Below are 20,485 nucleotides of genomic sequence, written 5' to 3'. Positions count from 1 at the left end.
AATTCCACTCCTCCTCCAGAAGATAAATATAAATCAATTGCACAAGAACATAGCCTGAATTCAGTTAAAGAAACTAAACAAGACCTCCTTGCTTTCTGAGACCTGTCCTATAAGTCTGTTCCTGATTATAAGAGAATGAACTTCTGTGAAGAATTAAGCAAGTGGCTTTAAAAGAAAACTGGAGAAGTAGCAGATGGTGAGGTATACAGATATCTTTGGTAGTTCAGGGATGGATTGAACACTGAGTTGAGTTTCACATGCTTGGGCTTTCTAGTGTCCACTGAAGAGATGATGAGCCACCAAGGAAAGAAGATTAAAAAATAATTTGCTAATTTATAAATCCAATATCTGCTTCATGTTCCTATCAGGAAGATATCAAAGAAAAAAAGACAATGGAGATCGAGGATAAGAACAGGTAAAAAAAAAATTAACTCCTGAAAGGATTTTCTGTTAGGCTGACATATTCTTGCTCAAACCCTCATGGTCAGTAAGTTAAAGACTGAGTGTGCAACTTGCCTAGTGTTTGTACAAAATTGCTACTTTAAAAGGTGAAATTAATTTCTTAAGTTACAAAATCATACATAGGTGCCAGGTTTTGCTGCATTTACTTATGAATTGTCTCTGTGAAATTAATGAGAACTGCTTGAAAAAATTAATCACTCCTGTGAGTAATGGATTCATAGTCTAACTTTCAATTTACACATACAGTCTACATTCACTGTAGCATTTTTTTGAAAACAAGTGAAAGAGAAAGTTTTCTTCCTGCACTTGCCTAACTTTGAATTCAACATATTGTTTTACTGGGAAGAATGTATAATCTTGCTAACAGCTAAAAAGCAAAGCAAGTTCCTTGTGTGAACAGCGTCTAAACAAATCTTATGAGATAAATGCTTATTTGGATGTTAAGTTGTAATTAGAAGTGTTCTTATTTGCTATCAATGGGCCTGCAGGAAGACGACAGCCTCCACCCTCAGCCTTGCAATCTGCAGAATCCTCACTGATGTGCAACTCTATAACGTACAGCCTCTGCTTTTTCCTCTGTGTTAAGAAGGTGGGCTTTGCATTGTGTTAGAAAGTTGTTAGCAACAGCTGATTATTGTTTCAGGGTCTGTTCCACTGGCTTCCTGGGTAACTTTGTGAAAATTCATGAAAGTCATGGGTTTCTATTGCAAGGTGACTGGGATAGAAAATTTGGGCATTTGAATCTCTCTCTTTTTCTTCCAGATTAGTTAACTAGGCCCTTCTAATGCAAATTTTGTACCTCCGGAAATCTCTGAGGTTTGGACATTGCACAAACTATTCGTGCAGCAAGCTCTTCTATAATCCAGTAAGACATGAAGGTCTCTTGTAAAGACCTGGTCTGATGGTCAGCTTGGTTAGCACCAAGGACTGAAATGCGACCAGAGATGAAACTACAGAACTGCCAGGGACAAGAGCTGGAAAGTATGGATTGTCCTAGATTGAGCTGCAGGGCCAATATTCAAGCTGGAGACTGTGCATCGGACAGAGGTGGGATTGAATAAATCAGGCTTCAGAGTTGTAGCCAGGGAGAGGCAAGCAGACTTGACTTGACACATACTTGACTTTTACATGTGAATGGCTCAATCTGTTCTGCTAAAAGCAGATTCTTGCAGTGAGCGTTATTCATGCTAGCAACAATTTAAAATCCTGTATTTCAATATTGACATTCTTGGATACTATTAAATGATGGGCTTTGTTCCACCAAGATCATAAATGACAAATGTCCTTTCATGTCAGTTATGTAGTGATTTTTTGTTCATTTGGTTCCATGCAGTTTATGTTTTTTATGCAAGTCTCAGTTAAATTGAGTTTCCATTAGACTATGTAGTAATATTTCAGAATCCCCATTGGATTTTTATTTTTTTTCAGTATCAGTCAATTATAAAAAATTACAGATCTCAAAGATTTTGGTACAGTATTTTACCTGAGCTTCAACTTTAATATTGATATCGTACCTAGCTATTTTTAATGGTAGTCAAGTGTCAGTTTTCAAATTGGTCTGCAAAATTAGGGCTTTAGATGCCTAACTTGAAGCTTAGCTTTAGCAGACCCTTGTGCCCTTGTGATGTTGCACCAAATTAGTTTGCTTCTCAAATTCTGGTGTATGCCCTTCCTCCAGCATGTCTTTAGTCCACTGCAAATAGATGCTTTTTGGGACAGAGCCAGGTTTTTATGGTTTTTATTGTTTTTGTACACTGTCTATAATAACAAGACTGTGCTCCCAGTTGGAGCTTCATGGAATTCGTGCAATATATATAAAGACAGTAGCTAAAGTACAGACTTCTACTCCAGGTTTTGACTTTGAAGTTTTAGAACTTTTCTCTTCATTACATATATTTGCTACTATTACGTTAATTAATGGTAATAGGGGTGCAATTCCCTTAACTTCCCATCCTCATTCCTCTTCCTATCAACACACAGATGCAATCCAAATATTAAAAAAAAAGCTTTCCTAGCTAATTAAAAAGAACTTCTTTTCCAGAAAGGCTTTATTGATTACATTGTAGATGGGTTTTGCTGCAATGGTAGTTTATGTCAAGCACATGCTGCCGTTAAATCTGGTTACTATGCATCCACAAAAATCTTTGGGTACTGAAGTGCTTTAAACTGGTCCATGACCGGAGGGAGGGAGGGAGGGAGTGCACTGCAGCTCTTGCAGTGCTGATGCTCAGATGGGATACAGTCACACTACAGCTTTAGTTACCACCACCCGTCAGCTGCTAACCCAGTCTTCACTGACTCTGAAACTCTTTACTGCTGCTTTTTTTTTTTTCAGTGTGGCTACTTCTGTTCAAGATAGGCACAAGCAGGCTAATTGAAGAGAAGTTAACACAGGCTTTGTTAACTTTGCACTTAAGTCATACCCATAGTTCAATAGAGATTTTACATAGATTATAATAATAGACATATTGTATCTAATCAACTCTTTTAATAAGTATGTGTAAATATGAATACATATGCATAATAAATAAGCATACAGTCTGTTATACATTTAAAAATCTGCTCTGTAGCTTCTAGAGGTGTCATGTTCCCCAACTCACTTTCTTTAACCTTTGTAGAAAACTCCCTTGACTTCTACATTTCCTGCTTCTCTTGTGTCCAAATATACAGAGGTATGCCAAGGGGCATACCGTATCTGTTCTGTCACACTGGCAGATGTAAACAACGATGGCATTTTCAAAAGCACGCTGCTCCCAACTAGTGAAAGTTTTACCATCCACTTCACTGGAAGCAGTTAGGATGTCTTTATGTCTTACCCTTGCTGAAGCTACAGGCTAGCACACCCTCCATGCTGAAGATACCACAGCTGCCTTGTGCTTTGTGTCTCAGCTCTGTCAAAATGAGCCAAATTAGCTCAAACAATTCAAACAGTAAGAATTTGTTAAATTGGGTAATACCATCTGAACCAGGGTAAGGGGCAATTATGTAGGAAGTTCCACCAGTAAATTGGAAAGAAGTGTGAAATGCAGTCGGGGTGTAGGAGGCTGGAAGTACTTGATGTCTTACCCCATGCTACTTTATGTAGGACAGGACAGGGAAACACAGCTTCTGATTCCCAATGAACGATTCTGCAACTCTTGCGTATGAGCTAGTGTTTGGAGCAGTGTTTACTTGCAGCTGTTACAGCTGTGTGACTGGACTTGTCACGTAACCCAGGAATCCCTTTCACTTCTTCTCTGTGTTTTCCCAGAAGAGGATGCCCTGTGTCGTTTCTTCCCCTTTTCCTCCCTTCCTCTCACTAGGCCTTACATATGGCTCATGTTTTTTCCTCTGTGCCACCCATCCTTCTGTTGTCTGAAGGATAAATTGTTGCTTGTATTTCTGTATGAAACCCTGTTATGAAGGAGACAGAACTGATACAGAGCTGGTAAAAAGCTAGCATTATCTGAAAGAATATTACCGGGTATCATCCACTATCTGATGTACAGATACTTGCAGAGGTGCTTGAAGTTGTGGCTTTTCATAATTTAAGAAAATTACATGTCATGTATTTATTTCCTTCTGTTTGATATTCTAATTTTCTCCATATACATAAGGCTCTGTTCACTGATGCCTAGAAAATATTATGAAACTTTGGAGCATGATTAGATGCAGTATTCAGAAGCTATAGGGATGGAGAAATACTTCTTAAAATGTTTAATACATGTGTAATCTGGGGCCGCGGATCTCATTTTAGTTATTGAGTGGATTTTCCTCACTTACGTAGAAAGACAATAGCTTCATTAAGTACTCTGGAATGAAAATAAGAAAAATGTCTTAAGGTAGTATGGAAAAAAACACCTTTGATAAGCTGATTACTGTGTGTCCTAAATGGAGGCAAAAAACCTAGGCCTGGATTCATTATGGTATTTAGGAACCTACACTAGGCACTTAAATCAATTTGCAAATTTAGGCTCTGCTTTTTTGATGTTTCAAGGTTAAAGTGGGTGTTCTAAATCTGGCCCTTTTATTGGCACCAAGAAGAAAACACCACCAGTAATTTAACATATTGCTTATTAAAAAATGCATGCCAACAGCAGTTCTTGCAACACTGTAGTCCCTCCTAATGCAATTCTCTAAAGAGCAATTGAGGAGTTTATTTTTATCACTATTTTGGTTTAATCTTTTGCATAATTTGAAATGCCAAGCATTTTGTACTGGTATTTTGTTATTTGTACCATCTGGAATAGAAAACCCTGTGATTCTTAGCAATTCAAATTTGTAGAGTAATGGTTACTGTACTATAGTTAAGAGTAAGGTTAAGTCCTCTCTTTGAGGACATAATTTAAAGTAGTCTTTTCCTAGAGGTAGATCTAAGGAAATTTTACTTCGGCATTTGAGAAGATTTTGAAATTTTATCATTTATTTGTGCCTTCTTGCTCTGCTCTTTATTTGCACAGAATAAACTGAAACAAGTTTTATAGGTCTTTTAAATACTTTCCATTAGCATTTGCTTAGTGCCATCAAGGAACTGGCTCGAACATTAAAGCAAATAACTGAGAGACCAAAATCAGTAGATGGAAATAAATGGCTGTTCCTGGCCTCTGTGCCCTTAAATCTTTTGTTTGTTTTTAGTAGTATTTCAAAAGTATTCTGCTCTTTTGATATTTGACATTTAGAAACACATCCGCTTGCAAAAGGAATAAGATAATACTTTCCTCCAGTTCTTTAATATTTGACCAAGCCACGATCATACAGATACTTTGCTTAGAAGCTGCCTATAATGGTTTCACATGAGGAGTGCAGAGTAGGAGAATTGATTTAAAGTCACTGCACCAATCTATAATAAAATAGTTTCAGCAAATTACTCAAATTGTGTGATAGATTTTAGGGCAAAACTAAATATTTTGTTTGAATCAAATGCTTCACAGGCTAGAGGCTTTTTTTCGGTCATTTGTACTAGATAGGACTATAGCCATTTCAGTGATTTCTTTTAAGAAAAATAATTACTTGTTTTCTGTTAATGGAACTATTCAAATAAAATAGAAACTTTCCAGTAAGGGGTGGTTTTCCAATGACTAGCACATGTGTCATCAGCAAATGGTAGGTTTATTCTTAAACTTCTTGAAAAGGCATTAGTAAGTAAGGATAAAGCAAGCTCCTGGCAGTGACTCCAGACCAATGCAATCTGTAATATGCGGCTAATATGAAATACATACAATGTAATGTTTAAAACATCTGTTAGAAACACTTAAGGAATTGATTTAAGAACGAAGGTAAGTGCTTACTGTGTCATAAAGTTTTGATTTTATGTTTGGCATGCACTGTCTCAAATCTCACTGCTACTTGCCTGCCAGCACTGCAGAATGTTATTTGCTGCACTGGAAGCTACTGTACTGCAGCGGGTTTCCTCTTGCATTAGTGACCTAATCACATTTGTTTCTTATCACACTACACACTCCTTTTGCAGACTCCATTCCACCTTTCTAAGCACGCTGATAGGGAAGGAAGGGGCTTGCGTCCATCTCATTCTGCTACTGCACACTCATTTTAAATTATTGGAAATATGAGGTGATTCCGCAACACAGGGTCTTCTGTTTTCAAGGCAATGTCACTATGAAAATGACTTTCTTTTCATTTTATAAAAATACTTTGTAGTCGCAGAGACTCTTTCCATTTTTTTTATTGCATGTCCCTTCTTGTAAGTGTTACATGACCTCATTCTGAACCAAACAGAACTCTTGTTTATAGCCACAGGAGAATTTTCCATATGTATTTTTAAATCTAAATGCTGTTCTGCTTGGAAAATTGGTTATGAAAATGTTATTATAGGAATTTCGATACATAATATTTAAAAATTCTCAAATCAATCCCAATCATTTTAGATTTAAAAGATATTTTTTCCTAACTGCCATGGCTACAAAATTCCCACCTGGTCAGGTCAAATGGATTTTTTTTTTTTTTTTTTACATTGTCACATACAATAATTAATAGTAGTTCTGCATAACAAATATGTATGTGATACCTTTAACTTCACTAGGATTACACAGCTTCCATAGTTCTGTTTTCCAAAGGGATAAGCAAGATTAAAAATAAAAAAAGCTTGGGGTTTTTTGTTGCAATAATCTGCAAAATGGAACATGTACTCCTTTTCGGTCAGACTATAATTTCTATATAGTCACTTTTCTAGGATATTTCTATTTAGATATCAGGAAAAAAAAAAAGGTTTACAAAGGTCACTGTCATAAACTGTAAAAAAGACAGAGTTTGATAATGGATAACAGGATATGTATAAATCACTTTGTAATAAAAAGATTTATATTCTACATTCCTTGCCAGATGAATGGCCAGGATGTTACTGATAGAAATCAGCATTGTAATTAGTGCTGTAGGAATGGCTTTAAATTCCAATTAAGTTTCTGCAAATAGGCTTCTACTGAAACCATACTTGGAATACTTTTACTCTTTTCTTTTTTTGTAGAGTTTGAGAAGAGCTCATTTCTCCCCATTCTTTGGATCTGGTATCAGTATTGGTGTTCATTTTCCTTATCTTTGTTGCTGAATCCAGTGCCTCCTCTTGTTAGGAGGCTATGCCACGAAATTGGTAATTTGAAATTTTGGCATCACTGAAATCAGTGGGAGCCTTATTATCATCAATAGCAACATCTAGCCAATAAAGAAAATGGAATGGGGCCCCAGGGAGGGGTGCAGAACTCTAAGGGTAAGTGGCATAGCACAGCTCATGTCTAAAAAACTTAACAGTCTTTGGCCCTAAACCAAAACGTCCTTGTCCGTTCTGCCTGCAGAGAGTTGTCCCTGGTTTATGAACCATGCCTGATCGTTGTCCTGAAGACTGCTGGTGGTTACAGGTCAAAACTGTGCCAAGAAGCATGACAACAATTAAACAGTGTGGATGATCAAAGGGTTGCACTGGAACACGTGCCCTAGTCATGCTTACTGTTTTAATACAGAGGTACTAAGAGGATGAACATCTTGCTTCTATCTGGGTGGACAGGAAAAAAAACCAACCCAAAGGCAGAAATCATCAAAAGGGGAAAACAGAGTAGGAAACACATGGAAAAGGAGAGACAAATGACAGGTGTCCCATAGTAAACAGAAATGGGACATTCATTCCTGCCAGTATGAAAAAACAGTCTCCCTTGTAACAAGAGGATCAGATTTATGAGGGGAACAGGTATGGCTAATTTCCAGGAGCTCAGGAGTCCAACTCCTTTGCCCAGAACCTTGCACAGTTCTGTATCACCAGTTCTTCCCAACTCCTCCCCCTCTACTACAGAGGTCACATACTCGAGAGAATCTGTGGTACATGGATTTTTTTCCTCCAATATTAATGTTAAATCATCACAGGACGTAATTTGGGAATATTGTCATGTCATATGATGTGACATGGGTTGGGGAACTTCAGCCAGTCAGTGACAGCAGGATTGTCTGTGCCCCTGAATGTGACCCACCATTTGAGATGTTCAACATAGAGAGGTGGCTGTTAGTTGAGATAGCTGTTTCTCTCCAGGGTCCCATTCAAACAATTGTGCATGCTTCATAAAATGCTAAATCACTCCTTTGATTCCAGCTAGAGAAGAAGAATTAGATTTTGCCAGTGTGGCTCGGTGGTCTGGAGACTATTTTAGTAGCTGATATAGATGGGACTGCATTGGATTTCCACTCCCTTCATCTTGCCCAGTCATCCACATTTGTGCCCCTCATGCCACACCCTTCTGCAGGTAGTATATTCCCTTGGTATCAAGACATAAAAAGATAAACATAAGAGGTTGGAAGGCAGCCTTCTCATTCCTTTGGACATAGTATGAAAAATTCTGTGATGACAAACTGTGAATGGGATGTAACAAAATGGGAAGTTAAAAAGATGAAACAATAGAAAAATGAACAAAGTCCTAAACTAAAGCAAAGAGGTAGATCCATCTTAAGTTAAAATAGTTTTTTTATTATTTCTGGTGAAAGCAGGATCAGACCCACAAAATTTCTAACATTTTCTTATAATCCTGTAGTATTCAACATAAAAATATTGCCAATGAATTAAATAAGATGTTGCAGCACTGGCAAAACTGTCTACCTAGATACTGTGTTGGATCCTGATCCACCTGACCTTTGTGGTTTTTAAGCTTCCTTCCATTTTAGTGGGCTCATCTTTTCTTAGCTTGATACGCTTTCTGCAAACACGTTCATTGTGTCTTTTCCCGCTTCCACAGAAACTCTGCTATCTGTTGCTGCCAAGTAGCAGTTTTAACTCCCTGTCACTGAGTAAGGTCATAAATGTTTTACTTTAGTCAGGGACTGGAATTGAGGACCTGTTGGAATGAAATGAAATTGTTGGCTAGAGGTCTGTAGTCTATCTTCCTGCGCAAAGCAGGAGGATCACCAATACTGGATCAGGTCAGTCATGGCTAAGCCTTGAAAATACTCCAATATGAAGAGTGCCTCTAGACAACCCATGCCAGTACTGCGCTACTCTCCTAGTGACAGGTTTTTTTCTACTGTCCAGTGTGAACGTCCCAAGCTACAGTTTGTTGCCATTGCCCCTTGTTATTCTTGCACGACTAAGAGAGTTCAGTTCCATCGCCTTTGTAACTGCCCTTCAGGTAGTTGCAGGATGTTACTATATCGCACCTTCGTCTCTTCCTAATCAGACTAAACAAGCCCAATTCCCCCGTCTTCTCCTTTTAGGTCATGTGCTTTGGGCCCCTGACCATGTTAGCAGTCCTCTGCTGGGATGTGGAACTGAGGAAGCCCAAAACATTGCATTCTGGTCACAATATCCTAGATCCAGCCTCATCAGCACTGAGCAGAGACTCACTTCCCTTGACGGGCTGGTCATCCTCCTAGAGAGAGCACGCTGTTGCCTCATGTTCAGCCTGGTACCCCCCAACTCCTTTGAAGCAGGGCCGCTACTCAGCCCATGGCTGATGCACAGCCTATGGTCCCAGGGGCAGAACTTTGCACACAATGAACCTTGGAGGTTTCTGTTGGCCCCCTCCACAAGTTTCTCAGGGTCCCCTTAGCTCATTGGGATCACAGATAAACTAAAGCTGTTTTCAGGAGAGAGAGCGCTTTTCATAAATCTTGAATGGCATGAGGACTTACCATACACCCTATGAGATAAAGTAGATCAATAACAATAAATATTCATGATCAGTCGACTGACAGAAGAGCAGAAAAATGATGTTTCCTTCTGTGTTCTGCATCCTTGAGAAACACGAGGTTTATCAGCTGTAACTTTGTGTGCTCCACGTGGTGGTGCCTGAACCCTGGGAATTATGTGAAACACCAGTGTGCTTCCCTGCCGGCCTGCCCTGCTGAAGGAGCAATTTGCATGCGGTGCCGTCTCTGGATCGCAGCGTTAGTCACGGCTCTGGCAGCCTCATTCCATACATGCACCGCCGGCCAAGCGAAGCTGCATCCTTCCCCTCGCCCGAGGCGACCGGGCTCGCTCACCCGAGGGCCCTGACAGGCAGCGGGAGCGACGAGCCCCGCGAATCAGGCACCGGGCCGCGGGAAGCCTCCCCCAGCTTCGCGGAGCCGGGAAACCCTGTCTGCGGGGCCTCCCTGCGCGGAGGCAGAGCGGGGGGCAGCAGACAGCCGGGCCGGGCCGGGCCGGGCCGGGCCGGGCCTCGCCTCACTTCACCGCACTGCACCGCACCGCGGGGAACCCGCTGCGGGGCCGGGCCGGGCGCGCCTCACCCCGCAGCCGCTGCCGCGGCCGCTTTTAGGGCGGCTTCTCCACCCCCTCCCTCCTCCCTCTTCCTCCGCGGCGCAGACCTCAGGGCGAGCCCTTCCCTGCCGCCGCCGTGCGCAGCCCCACCCCTTCCCCGTGCGGGGAGCGGCGGCCGCGGCAGCAGCTAACGGCCCTTTGTGTGCCGCGGCGGGCATGTGAGTGGCGGCGGGGCGGGACGGGACGGGACGGGGCGGGAGGGGAGAGGGGGGAGGCCGCGGGCGTGTGGTGCTGCGGGAGCGGCTCCGGTCGCAGGCCCGGCGGCTCCTTCCCCCTGCCGGAGAGGGGGGCAGGCGCCCGCCCGCCCATCCCTGTACCCGCGCGGGCTCCAGCGCCCGTCTCGGGCCTCCGGGGTGCCCGAGGGGAAGGGCGGGTGGGTGGCGGGGCAGGGCGCTGCGTGTCTCTCCTCAGCTGGTGTCTGTCGTGTTGTCGCAGGCTGGCCCGGGTGACCGTCCTCCATGACTGCCTGGGCTGCAGGACCTTCGAGCTGCCGCTTTCCGCGGCTGTGGGGGACGTGAAGGCGTGGATTGACGCGGAAGCCGGCTTCCCCCCCGGCGAGCAGCGGCTGTGGCACCGCGGGAGAGAGGTGAGGGGGCGCGGCAGGGCGGGGGTCAGGGGCAGCTCTGCTTCTCTGGTGGCCTCTCACACCGCTGTGGTGCTGGAAGTCCCCACCGGGGTGCTTTTTGCCTCTTGCCAGGTCTTCTGGTGCGCGGGCAGCACAGTGTGTGTGTGTCCTTAGGTGTGGGTCTCTCATGGGAAGCAAGGAGGTCGTTTGGATAAGCAGCTAACCCTCGTATTTCTCTTGATGGTGCCAGCTTTTATCATGTGAGGTTTTGTGTCTGTTTCTGACATGATCCATGTGCTTTATCCTTATTTCTTTGGGGGGTGGGGGGGGAACAGAAGATTCACCTGAGAGTGCTGATGTGCTTGTCCTGGCTTCTTTTCAATCTTTAATTGATTTTTCTACCTGCTGTCTGACTTCAACAGCAGAGTTGATATCACCATGACAGGAAGCTCTTACATGTTAAAAATTGAGGTCTGGGTACAGGGGAGAGAGTTAAATGAATGAATGACCTTGTTCTGTTGAAGGCACCAGCCTGGTGTCATCATTTTAGTACTGCTTGGCATGCTTCTAGCCACACTCTTGGGAAATGGGAACCTGGAGATATTGGTGGGATGGGATGAGTAGAGGCAAGAAGGGGAGAGAGAGGAGCTTGGAAATTAGGGTTAAATAGGGCAAGGGGACTTGCAAATGTATAAAGGAGAAGAGAAGGCTCCAGGGAGACCTTATTGCGGCCTTTCAATATATAAAGGGAGCTTATAAGAAAGGTGGAGAGAGACTTTATACCAAGGCCTGTAGTGACAGGACAAGGGGCAATGGTTTTAAACTGAAAGAGGGTAGGTTTAGATTGGACATAAGGAAGAAATTTTTTATGATGAGGGTGGTGAGACACTGGAACAGGTTACCCAGAGAAGTTGTGGATGCCCCCTCCCTGGAAGTGTTCAAAGTCAGGTTGGATGGAGCTTTGAGCAACCTGGTGTAGTGAAAGATGTCCCTGCCCATGGCAGGGGGGGTTGGACTAGATGATCTTTAAAGGTCCCTTCCAACCCAAACCATTCTAGGATGCTAGGAAATAACTAGATGTTAGTAATTGTATTGCTAAAGAAGGTTTTAAGAACCTACATGAGGAATACAAGTAGTCTTTGAAGGCTCAGGTTTGAAACAAACTACCCATGTAGTTTATCTTTTATTTTCTTGCCCGGTTTTGTGTGTCCTTGATTTTGTTCTCTCCAGGCCTTCCTGTTTTGGGAGGAAGGAAATCTGTATATCACTTTCTAAAATTTGTCTGGAAGCAAAGATCTGAGCAGCACTCTGTCTGGCACAGAAACTGTCTTTTGGCAGGGAACAGCCAGTAAGCAGACTGTAATAGCTATTCTGATTTTTTTTTTTTAAATATTAAACTAGAATACATATGGGAATATTTATTGCGTACTGTAGCAATCTTGAAAATCCTTTATAAACTTTTGAACTCCTGTTTATTGGGATCAAATTATTTTTTAATTTACTGAGGTAGTAGAATATTCATCAGTAAATCTTTTTTTCCATGAAAACTGCTATGTGCAATTTACAGATGTTAAGTAAAATCCAGCATCTCTTTTTCTCATGGTTCCTTACAGTGCTAAACTATTAATTGGAATCTGTTCAATCTCCTAGTTTCTGCTGGTGTTTTGGTACAAAAATCCTACCTGAGAAAATTCGGTTGTTCTGTCCCTTTAATACTTGGTGATGGGTTACAGCATTCTGTGGATTCTTTTTCATTTTAGTGAGTCCTGAGTTGGTGGTATACCCAGTGTAAGCTATTTTATATCTTGAGACAAGATCAGCTCCAGTATAACATTTCTGTAGGAACTTACAATAAATGCACTGTTGTTGTAAGAACTATTTAAAGCTGGTGTAAATAAAAAGTAATATAATTTTTTTCTTATTAATGTTTTTAAATTATGACTGCATGCTGTGGACTAGGACTGTCTTTTGCTAAATAAATGTATTTAGATTGTAGGCATCTACGTCTGTGTAAGCACCAGCTTCTTTCTAGTGATTTGTTTTTACCCGTCAAAGTGAGGAAGTAGTTTTGAACTTTGCTATAAACTGAGACTAATATAATAATATAATTTCACATAATAAAATTTTAATACAGTTTACTATAAATGGAAACTAATTTGAATTGGTTAAGTTTCTAATTAGCACAGTGCAGCTTCTAATTCTACTTTTGTTACTGTGGTGTACAGGATAACATCACGTCATATATGACTGTTTTAGCATCACATTGTGTATGACTGGGACACACATACAATATGAAACTAGAATTGCAACAAAACTATTAGGTGCTATGATTACTAAATAGTTTTCCCAATGGCTGCTAAGGAATTTGTTGCTTAGTTTGCCCCAGTTTCTCTGTGATGTTCCCAGTGAGTCCATAGGATCTACATGTAGAGGTAATGGGGAGATGAGGCTGTCAAATTCTTCAGGGGTGTTTCTGTGACATATTTTTGTCTCTACACATTCTATATTACTAGCTGCTTTGAGCTGATACTGCTTAGTTTAAAACTCCTATGAAATTGCATACCCATATGTACTTTTTGGAGTACATAGACCATGTACTTCCTGTATATGTTTATTTTCTTTATGGGCATGCACCTTAGAACAATAACTGCTTTAGTTGTATGCTTCCAGAAGTTCCCAGAACATGGAACTTTTCAAATGTAAAAACAGGAGGCCATGGCTTGCTCTTAGTATGCTTCTATAGGCATTTTTTCCACCTGATTTGTTTGCGGCCATTTTTTTGGTCCTGTTAGTAACAAACTGTTACTTCATCTGAGGAGTGTCATTAGGCGAAGGAGGCCATCCTAGACCTCAGGGACTCAAAGTGCTGCTCAAGCTGAATACTGGATGTTTCAGAGTATTTGTATACTTTTAGATAAAACCAGACTTCATAGAATAAATATGTAGGAAATGAAGCTACAGTAAATTATTTAAGCGACAGAATGTTCTGATCAAGATCTGTCTTATTTTTTATTTCAGTTATCTGATGGTATCAAGATTGTGGATCTTCAGAAGTCTCAAAATCAAATTTTTCTGAAGCTTCAGTCAAAAGGGTTGAAAGGAGGAGGTATGAAAAATACTTGTCTCTGTTTATAAACTGGAAGGTCAAAGCATTTTCTAATGCAGTCTGGAGTTAATTGAAATTATTTTCTTCTTTAAATGGGAAGCAATTATTTTTCTTGTAAGTCTTAGGTATCCCTTCACTTGTTCTTTTAATTCTGCTCCAGGAAAATTAACTTCTCTTTTTAAGTACCTTGATGATTGATTTTTTTCTTTGTAATTTCATGTGTAGAATTAGAATATTGCTGTCCTTTGCAATCAATAAAACTTGCCTTGCAGTAGCATTGATAGCTGTCTTGTCTCATATAAAATAAGCTGAATACTTGTAAGCAATTCAGATACTGAAAGGATATCTGTTCAGTAACCATGATGTAGAAAACGGTAACACTGGTAAAAAGCTTTTGATTTCTTATGATTTTTTTTGTTTGTTTTTCTTTTGATTCTGTATGTTTAGTTACATTTTTATTACAAAAATTGCAGGTATATCTGTTTGTATGGTATCTTGAATTAGATTATGATACCTGAATATCTTCAGAAATGCTCTAATTAAAATCTGTAATGAATATGTTACTTGGTTGCTAGCATTAATATTCTTTTAACAATAACTGTATTATAAGGGAATGAAATAAATGCTCATGGGATGGTGGGATGAAGAAGGAAGCCCTTGTTTTCATGCAGATAATTTATTTGGTGTCACAAAATGTTGTATTTCTTAGTCTATGTAAGCCATGAGTGTACTGGATTATGGTTTTCTAGTGACAGAGGGAAGTGAAGCATTTGTATACTAGCCAGAAGTTCATGTTCACTTTCTCTAGAACCTGCAATGGTTAGAAAACACCCATGAAAATGAACCCCATGGTTCTATGGCATCAAATGTTTTTCTTTCTCTCATTCTTGACTGTTTGCTCTGATAGTTTTTTTGCTGTGTGTAGGCTGTGATAGACTAAATAAAAAGAGTCTTTTTTCTTCTCTGAGCTCTTTTTTTTTTGCCATGCAAGTGTATGGAGAAGATAGTGTAGTAGCCCTAAGAAATCTTTCATGGGAAAGAAAAACTGTTGCTGTTTTTTGTGCCTAGGAATGGAATATTTGGCTGTGAGATTTTCTTAGAGATATCACTTTAAGCAGTCCATGTCTAGATAAAGCACTTACATCAGAGTTGTGGGCCAGAAAAAGTTAAGTCAATCTAAAAGATCTGAAGGCTTTAGTATCAGCCTTTTGTGTTCATTCTGGAGTCTTTCAGTTCTGAGATTTTTCCTTATAGCAGATGAATGAAGGCAGGCCCTGAATTTCTAACTTCAGGAAGAGCATGGTCAGTAGGGCCAAGTGCCTTGGTTGCCGAAGTACTCTGAAGATCACCCATGTCACCTTTGTGTTCATTCATCACTGGTGTCTATCAAATAATGCATAATCTTTCCATATGATCACAGAATAATTCATGTTGGAAGGGACATCAGGAGGTCTCTACTCCAACCTTCTACTCGAAGCAGGGTCAGCTCTGAGGTCAGACCAGGTTGCTCAAGGGTTTCTCTGGTCGAGTTTGGAAAGCCTCCAAGGATGGAGACTGCACAGGCTCTCTGGGCTCCTGTTCCAATGCTTGACTGCCCTTATTGTGGAAAAAGTTTCTCCTTCAGATTTGTGGAACCAGTTTTGTGTTAAATATGACCAGCTATAATACTCAAGAAAAATCAGTTCGGCCTTTGTTAGGATGCAGTAAGTCATGATCTCTAGACAGAGTAATTTTTGTGATATACATAGATCAGCTGTGCTCTTAGATGTGAAGAATAATGTCTGTCTTCAGTCCTATCACTTAGAAGTTACTTGTCTGTTTTTGTGGTTCCCATAGTGAAATGTGTTTAAACACTTCCGCCTGCCTGCCCAAGTTAGACTTAGAGAAGATCGGTTTCTTGATTTTAGAGAATTTCTCCTAAAAAAAGAAACACCCAAACTTTCTTACTGTTGATCAGTTCACCTTATTTTGGAAGTTTGCGTATTGCATGTTGACTTTCATATACTTCTGTATACTGTAAAAATAATAACAGAAGTTATAAAATACTTTCCACACTTTCAGCTGTGAGTTGCAATTTCTTGGTTTTTTTTTTCATTGATGCTATTAAGTTACCTTAAATAAAGTAATACAAAAATTTTGTAAAGACAAGAAGATGTTTGGTGTTTTTACTTGATGTTTTCTCAGCAAATAGATCTCTCTTATCTATTCCCTTTTTTTCCACATTGCTGAGTATTCTGTGCTTGCATTTTTTTGTATAATGTTTTATTCCATAATATATGCAATATGTGTGTGTTTGAATCTGTGTACTTCACAAACACACATATATGCAGAAGGGGGGGAAAGAGAGAATAATTACTTTATTAATAACTTTAAAAGGAAGTGATAGATGGGGCATCAGTAGAGTCTGTTTTCCTTGTGGGGATTGCATCATTAATATTTGAAGCACGTGTTTTAGAGGTTTGGATTTAGGGAGCTGCTCTTTAGTCTCAGACTGGAGTTTGAGTTAAAGAGTATTGAACCTTTCATTCTGTGATAGACTCCTTCTCTTAGAGCAGAACTTCATAATGCTTGGTAGTACCTTTCTGAGACTTTTCCCTCCAGTGCTAAGCCCAGGTAACACCAAAGCTAGCACCAGGCCCAGCACTATGATAACCAGAATAAGAAGTGTACACTAGAGCCAAACTGTGCTGTGCCTGTGTGTAGCTGTCACTAGGGATCATCACCGGCTATAAAAAAAGTTAGTCACTACTGCCCTAGAATACTGTCCTGCTACTTAATAAGTAGTAGTCCTTTAGAAGTTGCTACATTTGAACATCCAGTAGTTGGAGCTGGGGTATAACTGATGCAAAGCCTTAGCCCCCAAATTTGTTTCATCTAGATATGAAACAGCATGTTGACCTTAACATCAAGACTGCTATTTTGATTTTTTTTTTTAATAAAAAGATTTATAATGTAGTATTTTTACAGTTGATTTTGGAAATACGAGATTTTACAGTATCAGGCCTTGAGTTTATTTAAAAAAATTCTAAATTCCCAGTAATTGTTTAGTAAGTATTTTTTTTTATCTGAAATTAAGTGCATAGTAGCGTAATACACAGATTATTTTTCTGTTTGTTTGTTTTTAGGTCGTTTTGGACAAACAACTCCACCACTTGTTGATTTTCTTAAGGATATTTTAAGAAGATACCCAGAAGGAGGACAGATTCTTAAGGTATACAACAAATGGTATTTTTAGCAGTCAATTAATATGCATGATGTAATACCATTAGTTTAACACTTTCCAGCAAATCTTGCAGTTGTTGTACCTCGTTAGATGTTCATTCTAGTACAGGAGATACATGTTTCCATTTCTGTAGACAAGGCAAAGCAAGTTGTGCATTTGTGTTGAGGTTTTTTTTCTGTTTAACATCTCTGAGTTTGCTTGTCACAGATACCATTGTAATTTATAAAAAAATAGAGGTGAAATGCAGATGTTATAATTAAATGAGAGACTTCATGATGTACATTATGTGAGTGAGCTATCTAAAATGTTTATTTTGCTTATTACTTTATTGTTCATCTCTGCTGTAAGCTATGGTAAAACCACATAATAGTATATAAAATTTTAGGAAGGCACTATCTTAGACTAAGATTGGGATAAGCTGGAGACTTTAATACAAGATTTTGCTGTGGAATTTCTTGGTAGCTAAATATATGTTCCTCAGTGAACTATGACAGTGTCAGAAAGTTTCATCATTAGATTGAGAACACTTTTAAGATGGGAATCTTTGAGTGGCTTTTGGAAGATTTGCTCTAGAGTGATAAGAATAACAAACCCATCAGTTTTGTATGGGCTGAAAAACATTTTTAGTCTAGACGTTGGTTCTCATAACAAAAGAATGTCACAGGACTTTCTGAACTGAGGTTAGTGTTCTTTATGGTGTTTTATCATTGGTCCAGGAGACTTCAAAGCATGCAACAGTAGGGCATGTTATGTTGTGATGCTCCACATTTCAATGTTGAATGTTAGGTGTAGAAGCCTAACAATGGAAATGACGACATTGATTTAAGCACTAAAAAATTTCTCAGTAAATAGGATGGTGAACTGGTAGAGTGGAGTTCACCTCACCTTAATTTAGACATAGCTGGAACACCTCTCCTGTGAAGAAGGGCTGAGAGAGTTGGGGTTGTTCAGCCTGGAGAAGAGAAGGCTCCAGGGAGACCTTATTGCGGCCTTTCAACATACAAAGGGGGCTTATAAGAAAGATGGAGAGAAACTTTATACCAAGGCCTGTAGTGACAGGTCAAGGGGCAATGGTTTTAAACTGAAATAGGGTAGATCTGGATTAGATATAAGGAAGAAATTCTTTACTATGAGGGTGGTGAGGCACTGGAACAGGTTGCCCAGAGAGGTTGTGGATGCCCCCTCCCTGGAAGTGTTCAAAGTCAGGTTGGATGGAGCTTTGAGCAACCTGGTGTAGTGAAAGATGTCCCTGCCCATGGCAGGGGGGGTTGGACTAGATGATCTTTAAAGGTCCCTTCCAACCCAAACCATTCTATGATGTGAAAAAATACAGATCATTCTAAATCCATCAAGTCCTGCAAGAGGAAAGACAGGTACCTGTAGAAGATGATTTGTCTGATTTATCATAGCTTCCTATGCTAACATCTGGAATTGCCAGTTTGAATTTTTTTTTTTTTGAAGAGCATCTGGAGTGATTAGTTCATAGTTGGATGTTAAACTTCTCATCCAGAATGCTTCATCACGTGGATGTTAGGAGATTAATTTCCTTAGTATATAGGAATACTAGGTTCTAACTAATGGGATTTGGTACAGATATAAGTATCTATCTATCTGTATATATAAAACACACAAATACAAATGGTGGCAGATGATGGCAGTTCCTGCTGTCTCTTGGAAGGTTTTCTTTGCAACTGTGGAACCAGAAGTTGATTATTTTTAGTGTGAATATTTAAGATAAGCATATCTTCAATTGTTTTCGCAAACTGCATCCTGGATATGTTCTGAGCAGTATCTGTTCATAGGATGGATGCTTGCATTTTTACTGTTTCCCAGTACTAGTTGAATCTGTAAGATGCATTTGAATCATGAAGAGTTCAGACCTTCTTAACAATTTAAACCCAAATTTTCATTCCAACATGAAGAAATAAGATGATGTCCTTAGAAATCAGATAGGTAAATCTAAAAGTAAAAATGTTCCTCTTTTCATGGTTTACAACTTAGAGTTAACAGACTGTTAGGGAGGGATTACTACCAGGCGTTTTGCTGATCTGTTAAAATTTATTTCACTGTTTGGATTCTTCAAATACAATGCTGTTACAGCTGAATGTAGCAGATGCTCCATGTGTCACAGCATGAATGCAAGTCTGACTACATGGTGGTTTCCATACTTATTATTTAATGTTTCTAGAAGCTTTGGCTATCTTTCTGTATCATCTTGAATGATTGCCGTGATTATTCCTTTAGAAGAAGAATTGCATGTTTTTTGTAATTAAATACCTTGTGGAGATTCTTTAAAAATTTATTATTTATGCTGAACTCTGGGTATATTTCTTGCTATCTCATTGTGCTTCAAAATTATGTAGAAGTGACAATATAAACAATATATTTTGGTTACTTGTGTGATATGCCTTATAGACTGAACATATTGTCACAAAGTGAAAAATCGAGGGGTTATAGTTTTGAAACCAGATATTAGATAACAATGAGCTTATTTTATTAACAGTATATTAGAATGCAACCTAATCTGAAATATCTGCTGCTGGTTGATGCATTTTTTAAGTAAAGATTCATCTTGCTAGTAAGTCTTTTATTTTTATGTGTAGTTGAATGAAATTTGTTGTATGAATACATTGGATGTGATGTACCTACATAGCTTTTCAATTCAGCTGAGATACTTCCTTATGCCAAACTTACTTACACCTCCACAAACATACACATGTGCATATGCATGTATGTATGTATGAGTGCATATCTTTGGAGCCGTGATACACTTTGATGATTCAGTGTAAACAGAGCATTGTGTGAAGCTCTAATCCTGTAGGTATTTATAATCATGCTTACGTGTCTGCAGTGTATAATGCTATTGATGTAAATGGCACTGGGTAGGCATATTTTATTAATGGTAGTGTTTATAGAACTAGTTTATTGACATTTTAGTCATTACAGTTTTCCATAGCTCTCACCACTACTAATACTATTTAACAAATACTCAATCTTAACATAAGCCTCTTTCTAGCCTATGGGCTTCATTCAACAGGCGAGCTCTGTTGGTTCAGGATTTACAGAGTTACTGGTCAGGACTGTTTTGCAGCCCTTTGCTGAAGGGGTGTTAGAATCATAGAATGGTTTGGGTTGGAAGGGACCTTAAAGATCATCTAGTTCCAACCCCCCTGCCATGGGCAGGGACACGTTCCACTAGACCAGGTTGCTCAAAGCCCCGTCCAGCCTGGCCTTGAACACTTCCAGGGATGCACCAAAATGAGCACCGTGGCTCTTGAATGGTTGGTTCATACTGTGAAATGTTAACTTAAACAGAATTCAATTGATGTAAAGAGTGTTGTGTATTGCCCTTTTATGACTTGTTGCCTCACTGCTGTCTTACAGCGGTTGTGTGGGCTTAAC

General features: G+C 39.7%; 1 protein-coding gene across 1 annotated transcript in view; it reads left to right on the top strand.

Annotated features, from left to right (window-relative positions):
* The window catches only part of MIPEP (mitochondrial intermediate peptidase), a 659,177-nt gene that overhangs the window by 238,575 nt on the left and 400,117 nt on the right, over positions 1 to 20,485 (top strand). The gene's annotated exons all lie outside the window — the stretch shown is intronic.

Source organism: Gymnogyps californianus, chromosome 1 (assembly GCF_018139145.2).
Source record: "Gymnogyps californianus isolate 813 chromosome 1, ASM1813914v2, whole genome shotgun sequence".
NCBI lineage: Eukaryota > Metazoa > Chordata > Aves > Accipitriformes > Cathartidae > Gymnogyps > Gymnogyps californianus.
Note: the sequence above shows the minus strand (reverse complement) of the source record. Positions and strands in the feature narration are given on the sequence as shown.